Source organism: Hyperoodon ampullatus (assembly GCF_949752795.1).
Source record: "Hyperoodon ampullatus genome assembly, chromosome: 3".
NCBI lineage: Eukaryota > Metazoa > Chordata > Mammalia > Artiodactyla > Ziphiidae > Hyperoodon > Hyperoodon ampullatus.
The window spans coordinates 117,613,234-117,627,595 of NC_136916.1; positions in this window are offsets into that span (position 1 = coordinate 117,613,234).

The following is a 14,362-nucleotide window of genomic DNA, read 5'->3' on the forward strand; positions in this document are numbered from 1 at the left end:
CCCAGACCGGGGCACGAACCCATGTCCCCTGCATCGGCAGGCGGACTCCCAACCACTGCGCCACCAGGGAAGCCCCAAATGTATACTTTTTAACCATCATCTTTTAATAGTGTCCATGGGCATTTGTCACAAAGTCGAATAAACTTGATATATCTAAAGTGATAACTTTAGGACTGAGCTATCTTGGTATAGACTATATTGGTCACAGTTCTTAAATGGGAAGTTTTTAAATGATTAGAATCTATACTGTTGAAAGTATGTTATGATTAGGATATATACTTAGATTAGTTAATATATTTTAGGATAGTGCCAAAGAGTTATGATCCAAAGAATTAAATCTTCAGGTGGTCCGTGGGGATTTTAAAATTCTTCAGGTAAATTTCAATAGGTAGAAGAGAAGCCTGTGGTGCCCTGTGTTGCATACCCTCAGCCTACCTCTGGTTATAACCATGGCTATGGCGGACAGTAGATGCAAGTTCAGACTCATATTTCTCACTTCAGCATGCACTGTGTTTCATCTTTCTGCTCCATTGTCTTCTCCAAAAATACAGGAGGTTCCTGGACTGATCTGCAAAGGCAGTCCAGAAGTGGGGGGAGCTAATTCCTCCAGGGCATTCTCAACCAATGGGGGCAAGGGCAGTGGATAAATGCTCTAGCCTTCTGCCTTTGGGATGGACAATTCTGGAAAGCATTCTGTATATTTCTCAAAGATCCAGGTGTAATGGATCTACATTTGCCCAGCAACCATCTTGATAACACATCTTTTACTGCCATCTTCTCCTCAGTCCCACTCTCACCATTCCTTTACTCTTTCCTAGAATCATCTCCCAAGTAAACTACCTGCACCCAAATTCTTGTCTTATCTGGGGGGAACCCAAACTAAAACAAAGGCATTTCCCGGAAACTAAGGATCAAATACTCCTCCCCCAAACCAGTATGAGTTTGCATAGGGCAGGGGAGATTAGAAAGGCAAGATTAGAGCTCAGTGGGTGCGACTCCCGTATTTTGTTACTTGGGTCACGTTGCCAGATCGCCAGTTGGCACCAAGAATGCACTAGTTTCACACACTGATCTTGAAAAGCTCCCTGGCTACATTTCCACTTATTGGCACCTACTTGCCTCTGTTTTTATTGTGTGGACATACGGCTATGACCCCTTACAGTACTAAGGAGGAATGACCTCTAATGCTCAAATCCTCACTCTGTGACTCACTAGATAATTTTGGACCTGCCACGAAGCCTCAGTTTCCACATCTGGAGAGAGAGGATAATAATTCCAACCTCATTAATTTATTTAAAGACAAAATGAACATCATGTAAGTAAAAGTGCTTTATAGATTGTAAAAGACTTAAAAAAAAAAGAAAACACTGGAGCTGGCATAGTATATTCATTAAGAGTAATAGGAGTAAAACTACCTGAGTCCAACTTACTAGTTGTGTAAGTTTGTGCAAATGACTCTTTGTGCCTCAGATTCCTCATCACTTAATGGGGACAATAACAATACCTACTCCAGAGGGTTCTTGAGAAGATAAAATGAGGTGATGCAATGTAAAGAATTAACACAGCACCTGAATCACAGTAGTTAATAAATGTTAAATATTAGTATTGTTATTACTAGATACTTGTATAATTAAACAAGTTATTAAGCGTCTAAAATAAGCAAAGCTCTGCACAGGAAACAATATTGTGTTATTGTATTATATTATAAGCAGCTAATGTTACATATCCTGATGAATACAGCCATGTACTCAGATATGCACGATACCAAACAGTATGTATAGAATGTTGGTGGAGGGCTAGAGTTGAACTGGGCGGGCATTGAGGGGTGGTTACTATCTTGGTATATGAGATGGGGGGCTGAGTGTTTTAGTCAGTGAGAGGTGTATAAGCAAAGCCAAAGATGTGGGAGTGTCGTGGGATTTAAGGCTAGACTAACGTGTTGGGTTCAGGTTGTGAAGAGCCCAGAATGGCAGGCCCTAGGGTCTGGATTCTCTCTGGAGAGAGCCACTGAAGGACTTCTGAGAAAAGTGATGAACAGAGCACCATGTTAGGGAAATTAATTTGGTGGTGGTTTGTGTAAACGAACAACAGTGAGCAGGCTTAGATACCAAGACATCATTGGGAAGAAAAGTGCGGTACTCCAGTAGTGAAGGGATAAGGGCCTGAATCAAAGCAGAGCAGTGGAACCAGAAAAGTCAAGACAGATGTGAGAGGCACGTTGTGGAACAAGAGGGTTAGGTGTCCTTTACCTTTTACTCGTAGAAAAGAGCTTACCTACCTGATTCACCTCAACACATAGCAACCAATATACAAATAACCAGAGATTTGTACACAGCTATGCAGTACATTTATCCCTATGGTACACTTTTGTGGGGTTTGCAAAAGGTCACCTTTCCACTGTAAGGCTGACGCTTTATCATTCTGAAGTGCTTTGAAAGGTGACTCAGAAACATAAACAGTGAGTTAATAATAGATAGTGGCATGTGTACACATTCCTTGAGAAGTAACTACTACTTCTGAACTATCCATGAAGGTAGATTGACCCTGTAACCATTACTGCAGAATTGCCTGTGAGAAGTATTATTATCCCTGTTTTACAGATGAGAACATAAAGGCACAAGATGAGAATTTTACGAATCCTGTCCATCCTTCCAGTCTTAGCTTGAATGTCATCTCTCCCTGAGGACTTTTCAGAGCCGAGAAGCAATCTGAACTCCTAAACACTTGTTTAGAGTCTTTTATGATATTTAGAGTTTGTATTAGATTCATTTATGTACATGTTTGATCTCATTTATTGGATCATAAGTTTTTTTAAGATAGAGGCTATTGTCTTCATCTCTGTATTCCCCGTAGAGCATAGTCCTAGTGTCTGACACATAGTAGGGGGCTCAATAAATGTTTGTTGAATTGATTGAAGTATGAACACTAATCAGGCCTTGTCTGCTATGGGTATGGTTATTTGAATGTGTAATTGGTAGCTTCCCCATGGATCCCTTCAAGAGCGTGTTGATACCTTAGCAGCTCTTTGAAGTTCTGGTGCATTTAATTAAATGTGTAATCTTTTTAGAGTTCTTATACCAAGAAGATAGATTGCATATTATAATGTATTCACTGTTCATTCCAAAAAAGACCTATGCATTTATTTAAGTATTCAGTTAACAAAGACACTAAAGATGAGAAATAACTGAGCTTCAAAGTATTAACCAATTCCAGTCTCCCTAAAATTAGATATTTTAAGATCTTCTCTGATCTATTTCACATTCCCTTTTTCCCCCGTTTTGGTCAGAAAGGATCCCTTCCTAGGTAATTCCACATGATTCTATTTTTTTTGTTTGTTTTTACTTTGTGTAAGAATTTTTTTTTTCTTTTAATGCTTGGGTCTGGTTCTCTGGACCATGGTTTATCGAGAAGATCTGTTTTAAGCCAAGGAGAGTTTACTTATGTGGGATGGAGCCAGGAGGCGGAGTGTGTCTTGCAGACAATAGTGCAGCTCCAGCCTCATGGACTGATGTTGCTGTTGGGGCTCTAGGCTCCCAGCCCTCTTTAAGGGTAAATCTTCTGTACCTTCCATCATACGGCCTTCCAGCTGCCAGAATTTTCTAGGCTTTGGGATACAGTAAAACTGGTTTCCTAAAAGGCATTGTGGTATTAGGGCACTGTTTCTCAAACAAGGCTGATCAGAAGACTGACTTAAGAGTGCTTGTAAAAAATTGTATTCTCAGGCTCCATCCTCCAATCTACTTCCTAGAAGCTTCAGAGGAGGAGCCTGGAATATCTGTTTTTTAACCAAACACCTCAAATTTAATCTTGTGATCAGGCAAATTGGGACACTTTCATGTAGTGACTGAAAATAACTGGCTCTAGTAGCTTTCACTTACTGGCTATGGGACTCTTAAGGAAGATACTTTTCCTCTCTGATTTGGTTTCCTCAACTGTAAAATGGGGATAATTATAGTATCTACCTATTATTAGAGAGGATTAAAATAAATGATAACGTATATTAAAGGTTTAGCATAGTATCTGGGACATAGCAAGCACTCAATAAATGTCAGCTATGTAGTAATAAACCTTTCTCTCCTTTTATTATAGGCAATCTTTTTTTTCATTTTTCCAGCTTTACTGACATATGATTGACATACAACACTGTACAAGTTTATGGTGTACAGCATAATGACTTATGTATATTGTGAAATAATTACCAAAATAACTTTAGTTTACACCCATCATCTCATATAGACACACAAAAATTTTTTTTAATTTTTTCCTTATGATGAGAACTGTATCTACTCTCAACAATTTTCAAATATTTCATACAGCAGTGCTAAATATATTTCATCATGTTGTACATGAAACCTCTAGTACTTATCTATCTTATAACTGGAAGTTTGTACCTTTTGACCATATTCATGCAATTTCCCCTCCCCCCCATTCCCTGCCTATTGTAACCACAAATCTGATTACTTTTCCTATGAATTTTGTTTGTTTTTTAGTTTTTACATATAAATGAGATTGTACAGTATTGTCTTGCTCTACGTGATTTATTTCACTTAGCATAATGTCCTCGAGGTTCACCCATGTTGTTGCAAATAGCAGGATTTCCTTCTTTTCATGGTTTAATAATATTCCATTCTTATTATAGGCAATCTTGCTTTCGAGAGGATGTTGTACATCCCTAGGTCACTTTATCCAGGAAATCTTTCCCGTCTAATTAGAAGAGACTCTCTCAAGTTCCATCCTTACTAAACCTGCAGTATCTCTCCTAGGAGACCATAGTATTTTAGAATTGGAAAGGACTTAGAGATGTACTATCTTATACCCTAATGTCATTTGCTTATTTCTCATCCATTTCTTAATCATTTTCAGTGAACTGCCTATTTATGTGTTGCTGTAAATTACCCTTCTAGGGACATCTCCCGCCTACTTTCCACTTAGACTGGGAGACCTGAGTGACCTCCACACCCAGAAAATGCCTCGATCTGCTTGTTCCTTTTATGGTTATAGGGTTTGCCCCTCCACTAACATCTTTTCATGGTAGCTTTGCCTCCCCTGCCCAAAGAGACGTGTATCCTGAACTTTAAACCAACACGTTTTCCTCATTACTAGTAATGTGAGAGTCAACGTTAATAAACTTTTGTTATATGTTTGCCTAGTTTTCTGTCTATTCATCTAAATCAATGTTGCCTCTATTAGACTGTATATTCCTGAAAGTCAGGGATTTTCATTTTTTCACATTGTCTTATGGAAAAATGCCACACAGCTGCATATTAAATGCACAAAAAATATGATCTGATGTTGGAGACATGGAGTTGGAGTTGACTTAGACTATGATATTGTCTTTGTTTCAGTAAAATTCTCTTGATCCTAAAGTATAGTTGCCTGATTCCTTTTCACTTTAAAAACAATTTAATGCACAATCTTTGTCTCTGCATTTCTCTAATTTTAAGAACTTTGGGTGTGCTAATTTGTCAAGCAAAACTGTAACAAACATCTCCTGGAAATTTAGAACACAGAATTTTGAGGCATTCATTTGCTTTTCTTGGCATTTACTTCCTTAAAGAAGTCAAGAAATTATTGAAGCATGACTTTTTCATTCCAGAGACTCTATTGGCTATCCTTAATCAAGCTGTGCTTTTCTCAGTGTTCCCCATTTAATCTCCTAAAATACTTCCTAAGACTTTGCCCCCTACAATGGAATCAAAACTAAATGGTCTGTAATTTCCTCAAGTGTTCCCAGATCCTGTTGTAAATAATGACATTGTGCTGGCCACTTTCCAGTCTGAATGAAGTGACCTTGTGAAAATGTCTGCTCACTCTTCTAAAATGTCTTTTTCTACTTTCTGTAGGGCTCTTGGATACAGCTTGGCAAACAATACCTATTCCAAGAAACACCATTCTTCACCTCAGTCATGTTATTTCCTTCACATAGACAGTACTGTATCCAGAGCTAAAGGACTTATGTTTAAAAGTTAATTAATATTTTAAAATAAGGAATTATAGGTGCACTGTGGCAGAAGGCCAGACCAGACGACCTCTGAATATCTGAATTAACAGAAAGAAAATCTATTGTTGTTTTGTAAACTCTAAGAAGATGTGAACTTCCATCCAGTCAGGTAGTTTTTATTGTAATCATGTTCAATACCACATTTTTTTAAGGAAAGAAACCATTTCCTACTTTATAATACAAAAACATTTAAAATTATTTATTTCAGGCTGACACAAAAGGAGTATTTCACCTTACTGGTAAAGATAGATCTTTCTGAGCAATTATGTTGCACTCAAATGAGAAATATGTGATGTTCTGGATGTCCCGATGCTTGCCCTCTGCACCCCGCCACAGGTCAAAAAAAAAAAAAAAAAAAAAGAATTAGGACATCTGGCAAGGCTCAAGGAAAAGCAGCTAAACTCACTGAAGGGACAGGGTACTTCTCACATGCAGACAGACTAAAAATACAAAAACCTATTAGTGTGAAATAACAAAAGCTGAAAGGAGAGAAGTAACTGGGACCTCTGCTGAATTCCCAGCTATGCGGGACCACCGGCTTGACGAGCTAATTAAAATTAGAAACCCCATTTTTGTTTATGGCCTACATGTGTATACAAGTTTTATAAGTTAGATACAAGTGCTGCAACTAAGAGTAGTTTAACAGATGGAGATATTGGGAGTTTTCAACCAGATGGCAGTGATTTTATTATTTTCTTTAAGAAAAACCAAGGGGTAATAAACTTGGGAGAGTGTTTTGAACTTCAGAAATCAAATCAAAATTTAATGACATTTTTGGGGGAGTTTGTAAAACTAGCTAACAAGCCGGCAAAGTTTTTTCCTCATAAAATAGGAGCAAAATAACAATTTAAAAAAAAATTTGGTTGTTTGTTTCCGATTTTGAGGAAAGCAATTGCTTCTGCTTGTGCTTTCATAACTATAAACATCACATGCATTAGTGGCGGGTCAGTGTGCACTCATTTACCTTCCCTCAGCACTGTACAGCTCTAGCAAACACCTACAACACAGTATGCTCCATTGTAGGAGACTGGCAGCAAGGTCCTATTTAATTAACTAATTAAATGACTACACCTAAATTAGCATTATTAGGTCTTTTATAATGACTGTCGAAGCATTGTAAATTAATTTTCTTACTGGCTATGACCATCATTTGCTGCTATCACAGTATTAAGAGATAATGCCATGCACAGTAGGAAATCTCTATCGGCAGAAAATGAACATGGTCATCCTTGGATCACCAATTAGGAAACCTATTGTGTAGCAAAAACATCATGTCTAGGCTGTAATATGATCAAATAACCATTAATTACCTTCACTAGCGAGAATTACCTTCTTTGTTGAAGAAATATTGCATTCCATATTATAGTTCAAAAATGTCGGGAGAAACCAGCAACAAAAACATCAATTTCTAAAAATGATACATGTAATCCAAATCACATTAACCTAACATGCTCCATGTCAGGTTAAATTAACATAAGCTTTGTTACTGAGCCCCAATAATATAACTTACGTCTTAGCCTTTAGATGTATTGATTAAATGGGTCATCCTCGCCTGCCTACACATACAAATATAATCCAACTGTACTGTTCTCTAGGGAACCAAATGGTAAAAATCCCTGATAAATATCCAATCCAGATTCATGATAACTGAGAGCCTGTTTCCTTGACTAATACAGAGATGACAGAATGAAGATAAGCAAGTCCCTGGATCCCGTGTACGTGTGCGTGTCTGTGTGTGTGTGTGTGTATCCATGTGTGTGAATATGCATGCTTCCTATGACCAGGGTCCAGGAACTTTCATGAGATCCTCAGGCCATCTGTGACAGAAACCCCTCCCCCTCTCCCTCCAAAGGGGCGTTGGAAGGCTCACGTGCACTCACTGTGGAGCAGAGGAGTTGTGCACGACTGCACTGTTTAGCAGCCATGAATGAACCTGAGTGCCAACGTGAGGCCTCAGCCTTGATCAGCATGGCCGTTACAGTTCCACTGGGCAGGGGTATGGTGTAATGGTCAGGAGAGGGGGCCCTGGATTAGGTTGCCAGGGTTGGTCCCAAGTCCTACCCTTTACAAGCTGTATCCCCTTAGATAAAGTACCCGAACTTCTCTGTGGCTCAGTTTTGCTCATCTTTAAAATATTACCCACCTCGGGGGGACGGAGGAAGATGGCGGAAGAGTAAGACGCGGAGATCACCTTCCTCCCCACAGATACATCAGAAATTCATCTACACGTGGAACAACTCCTACAGAACACCTACTGAACGCTGACAGAAGACCTCAGACCCCCCAAAAGGCAAGAAACTCCCCACAGACCTGGGTAGGTCAAAAGAAAAAAGAATAAACAGAGACAAAAGGATAGGGACGGGACCTGCACCAGTGGGAGGGAGCCGTGAAGGAGGAAAGGTTTCCACACACTACAAGTCCCTTCGCGGGCGGAGACTGCGGGTGGCGGAGGGGGAAAGCTTCGGAGTAGCGGAGGAGAGCACAGCAACAGGGGTGTGGAGGGCAAAGCAGAGAGATTCCGGCACAGAGGATCAGTGCCCTCAGGCACACACCAGCCCGAGAGGCTTGTCTGCTCGGCCACCGGGGCGGGCGGGGCTGGGAGCTGAGGCTCGGGTATCGGCTTTCAGTCGGAGCGCAGGGAGAGGACTGGGGCTGGCGGCAGGAAGAGAGCCTGAAGGGGTTAGTGCACCACGGCTAGCCCGGAGGGAATCTGGGGAAAAAGTCTGGAGCTGCCGAAGAGGCAAGAGACTTTTTCTTCCCTTTAGTTTCCTGGTGCGCGAGGAGAGCGCATTAAGAGAGCTGCTTAAAGAAGCTCCAGAGACGGGCGCGAGCCGCGGCTAAAGGCGCGGACCCCGGAGACGGGCGTGGGACGCTGGGGCTGCTGCTGCCGCCGCCGCCACAAGGCCTGTGTGCGAGCGCAGGTCACTGTCCCCCCGCCCTTCCGGGGAGCCTGTGCAGCCCGCCACTGCCGGGGTCCCGGGACCCAGGGACGGCTTCCCCGGGAAAGCGCACGGAGCGCCTCGGGCTGGTGCAACGTCACGCCGGCCTCTGCCGCCGCAGGCACGCCCCGCACTGCGTGCCCCTCCCTCCCCTCGGCCTGAGTGAGCCAGAGACCCCGAATCAGCGGCTCCTTTAAACCCGTCCTGTCTGAGCGAAGAACGGACGCCCTCCGGCGACCTACGCGCAGAGGCGGGGCCGGGTCCAAGGCTGAGACCCGGGAGCTGTGAGAGCAGAAAAGAGACAGGGAAATCTCTCTGTGCAGCCTCGGAGGCAGCGGATTAAAGCTCCACGGTCCGCTTGATGTGCCCTGCATCTGTGGAGTGCATGAATGGGCAGCGAATCATCCCAAATTGAGGAGGTGGACTTTGAGGACAAGATTTAAGATTTTTTCCCCTTTTCCTCTTTTTACAACGAATTATCCCAAATTAAGGAGGTGGACTCTGAGAGCAAGATTTCAGACTTCTCGCCCTTTTCCTCTTTTTACAAGGAATTATCCCAAATTGAGGAGGTGGACTTTGAGAGCAAGATTTTCGATTTTTTTCCCCCTGTTCTCTTTTTGTGACTGTGTATGTGTATGCTTCTGTGTGAGATTTTCTCTGTATAGCTTTGCTTCCACCATATGTCCCAGGGTTCTATCTGTCCGTTTTTTTTCAATAATTACTTTTTTATTTTAATAATGCTACTATATTTTATACTTTATTCTATCTTACTTTATCTTCTCTCTTTTTTTCCTACCTTCCCTTCCTCCCTCCCTCCCTTTGCCCCTCCCTTCTTTCTTTCTCTCTTTCTTTCCTTCCTCCCTCCCTCCCTCCTGTCTTTCTTTCCTTCTTTCTTTCTTTCTTTTTTCTTTCTTCCTTTCTTTCTTTCCTTCCTTCCTCCCTCCCTCCCTCCTGTCTTTCTTCCTTCCTTCCTTCCTTCCTTTCTTTCCTTCTTCCTTTCTTTCTCTATCTCTTTCTTTCTTCTACTAATTCTTTCTTTCTACTTTTTCTCCCTTTTATTCTGAGCCGGGTAGATGAAAGGCCATTGGTGCTGCAGCCAGGAGTCAGTGCTGTGCCTCTGAAGTGGGAGAGCCAACTTCAGGACATGGGTCCACAAGAGACCTCCCAGCTCCACATAATATCAAGCGGCGAAAATCTCCCACAGATCTCCATCTCAACACCAGCACCCAGCTTCAGTCAACGACCAGCAAGCTACAGTGCTGGTCACCCTATGCCAAGCAACTAGCAAGACAGGAACACAACCCCACCCATTAGCAGAGAGGCTGCCTAAAAACATAATAAGGTCACAGGCACCCCAAAACACACCACCAGACGTGGACCTGTCCACCAGAAAGACAAGATCGACCCTCAACCACCAGAACAGAGGCACTAGTCCCCCCCACCAGGAAGCCTACACAACCTACTGAAACAACCTTAGCCACTGGGGACAGACACCAAAAACAACGGGAACTACGAATCTGAAGCCTGCAAAAAGGAGACCCCAAACACAATAAGATAAGCAAAATGAGAAGACAGAAAAACACACAGCAGGTGAAGGAGCAAGATAAAAACCTACCAGACCTAACAAATGAAGAGGTAATAGGCAGTCTACCTGAAAAAGAATTCAGAATAATGATAGTAAAGATGATCCAAGATTCTATTTCCAAGATCCAAAATCTTGGAAATAGAATAGACAAAATGTAAGAAACAGTTAACAAGGACCTAGAAGAACTAAAGATGAATCAAGCATCGATTAAAAACACAATAAATGAAATGAAAAATACTCTAGATGGAATCAATAGCAGAATAACTGAGGCAGAAGAACGGATAAGTGAGGTGGAAGATAAAATAGTGGAAATAACTGATGCAGAGCAAAATAAAGAAAAAAGAATGAAAAGAACAGAGGACAGTCTCAGAGACCTCTGGGACAACATTAAACGCACCAACATTCGAATTATAGGGGTTCTGGAGGAAGAAGAGAAAAAGAAAGGGACTGAGAAAATATTTGAAGAGATTATAGTTGAAAATTTCCATAATATGGGAAAGGAAATAGTTAATCAAGTCCAGGAGGCACAGAGAGTCCCATACAGAATAAATCCAAGGAGAAATATGCCAAGACACATATTAATCAAACTGTCAAAAATTAAACACAAAGAAATCATGTTAAAAGCAGCAAGGGAAAAACAACAAATAACACACAAGGGAATCCCCAACAGGTTAACAGCTGATCTCTCAGCAGAAACTCTACAAGCCAGAAGGGAGTGGCAGGACAAAATTAAAGTGATGAAGGAGAAAAACCTGCAACCAAGATGACTCTACCCAGCAAGGATCTCATTCAGATTTGATGGAGAAATTAAAACCTTTACAGACAAGCAAAAGCTGAGAGAGTTCAGCACCACCAAACCAGCTTTACAACAAATGCTAAAGGAACTTCTCTAGGCAAGAAACACAAGACAAGGAAAATACCTACAATAATGAACCCAAAACAATTAAGGAAATGGGAATAGGAACATACATATCAATAATTACCTTAAATGTAAATGGACTAAATGCTCCCACCAAAAGACACAGATTGGCTGAATGGATACAAAAACAAGACCCATATATATGCTGTCTACAAGAGACCCACTTCAGACCTAGAGACACATACAGACTGAAAGTAAGGGGATGGAAAAAGATATTCCATGCAAATGGAAATCAAAAGAAAGCTGGAGTAGCAATTCTTATATCAGACAAAATAGACTTTAAAATAAAGACTATTAGAAGAGACAAAGAAGGACACTACATAATGATCAAGGGATCGATCCAAGAAGAAGATATAACAATTGTAAATATTTATGCACCCAACATAGGAGCACCTCAATACATAAGGCAAATACTAACAGCCATAAAAGGGGAAATCGACAGTAACACACTCATAGTAGGGGACTTTAACACCCCACTTTCACCAATGGACAGATCATCCAAAATGAAAATAAATAAGGAAACACAAGCTTTAAATGATACATTAAACAAGATGGACTTAATTGATATTTATAGGACATTCCATCCAAAAACAACAGAATACACATTTTTCTCAAGTGCTCATGGAATATTCTCCAGGATAGATCATATCTTGGGTCACAAATCAAGCCTTGGTAAGTTTAAGAAAATTGAAATCATATCAAGTATCTTTTCCGACCACAATGCTATGAGACTAGACATCAATTACAGGAAAAGATCTGTAAAAAATACAAACACATGGAGGCTAAACAATACACTACTCAATAACGAAGTGATCACTGAAGAAATCAAAGAGGAAATTAAAAAATACCTAGAAACAAATGACACTGGAGACACGACGACCGAAAACCTATGGGACGCAGCAAAAGCAGTTCTAAGGGGGAAGTTTATAGCAATACAATCCCACCTTAAGAAACAGGAAACATCTCAAGTAAACAACCTGACCCTGCACCTAAAGCAATTAAAGAAAGAAGAACAAAAAACCCCCAAAGTTAGCAGAAGGAAAGAAATCATAAAGATCAGATCAGAAATAAATGAAAAAGAAATGAAGGAAACAATAGCAAAGATCAATAAAACTAAAAGCTGGTTCTTTGAGAAGATAAACAAAATTGATAAACCATTAGCCAGACTCATCAAGAAAAAAAGGGAGAAGACTCAAATCAATAGAATTAGAAATGAAAAAGGAGAAGTAACAACTGACACTGCAGAAATACAAAAGATCATGAGAGATTACTACAAGCAACTTTATGCCAATAAAATGGACAACCTGGAAGAAATGGACAAATTCTTAGAAATGCACAACATGCCAAGACTGAATCAGGAAGAAATAGAAAATATAAACAGACCAATCACAAGCACTGAAATTGAAACTGTGATTAAAAATCTTCCAACAAACAAAAGCCCAGGACCAGATGGCTTCACAGGCCAATTCTATCAAACATTTAGAGAAGAGCTAACACCTCTCCTTCTCAAACTCTTCCAAAATATAGCAGAGGGAGGAGCACTCCCAAACTCATTCTATGAGGCCACCATCACCTTGATACCAAAACCAGACAAGGATGTCACAAAGAAAGAAAACTACAGGCCAATATCACTGATGAACATAGATGCAAAAATCCTCAACAAAATACTAGCAAACAGAATCCAACAGCACATTAAAAGGATCATACACCATGATCAAGTGGGGTTTATTCCAGGAATGCAAGGATTCTTCAATATACGCAAATCAATCAATGTGATACACCATATTAACAAGTTGAAGGAGGAAAACCATATGATCATCTCAATAGATGCAGAGAAAGCTTTCGACAAAATTCAACACCCATTTATGATAAAAACCCTGCAGAAAGTAGGCATAGAGGGAACTTTCCTCAACATAATAAAGGCCATATATGACAAACCCACAGCCAGCATTGTCCTCAATGGTGAAAAACTGAAACCATTTCCACTAAGATCAGGAACAAGACAAGGCTGTCCACTCTCACCACTCTTATTCAACTTAGTTTTGGAAGTTTTAGCCACAGCAATCAGAGAAGAAAAGGAAATAAAAGGAATCCAAATTGGAAAAGAAGAAGTAAAGCTGTCACTGTTCACTGATGACATGATACAATACATAGAGAATCCTAAAGATGCTACCAGAAAACTACTAGAGCTCATCAATGAATTTGGTAAAGTAGCAGGATACAAAATTAATGCACAGAAATCTCTGGCATTCCTGTACTCTAAGGATGAAAAATCTGAAAATGAAATCAAGAAAACACTCCCATTTACCATTGCAACAAAAAGAATAAAGTATCTAGGAATAAACCTACCTAAGGAGACAAAAGACCTGTATGCAGAAAATTATAAGACACTGATGAAAGAAATTAAAGATGATACAAATAGATGGAGAGATATACCATGCTCCTGGATTGGAAGAATCAATATTGTGAAAATGACTCTACTACCCAAAGCAATCTACAGATTCAGTGCAATCCCTATCAAACTACCACTGCCATTTTTCACAGAACTAGAACAAAAAATTTCAAAATTTGTTTGGAAAAACAAAAGACCCCGAATAGCCAAAGCAATCTTGAGAACGAAAAACGGAGCTGGAGGAATCAGGCTCCCTGACTTCAGACTATACTACAAAGCTACAGTAATCAAGACAGTGTGCTACTGGCACAAAAACAGAAAGATAGATCAATGGAGCAGGATAGAAAGCCCAGAGATAAACCCACGCACATATGGCCAACTTATCTTTGATAAAGGAGGCAGGAATGTACAGTGGAGAAAGGACAGCCTCTTCAATAAGTGGTGCTGGGAAAACTGGACAGGGACATGTAAAAGTTTGAGAGTAGATCATTCCCTAACACCATAAACAAAAATAAGCTCAAAATGG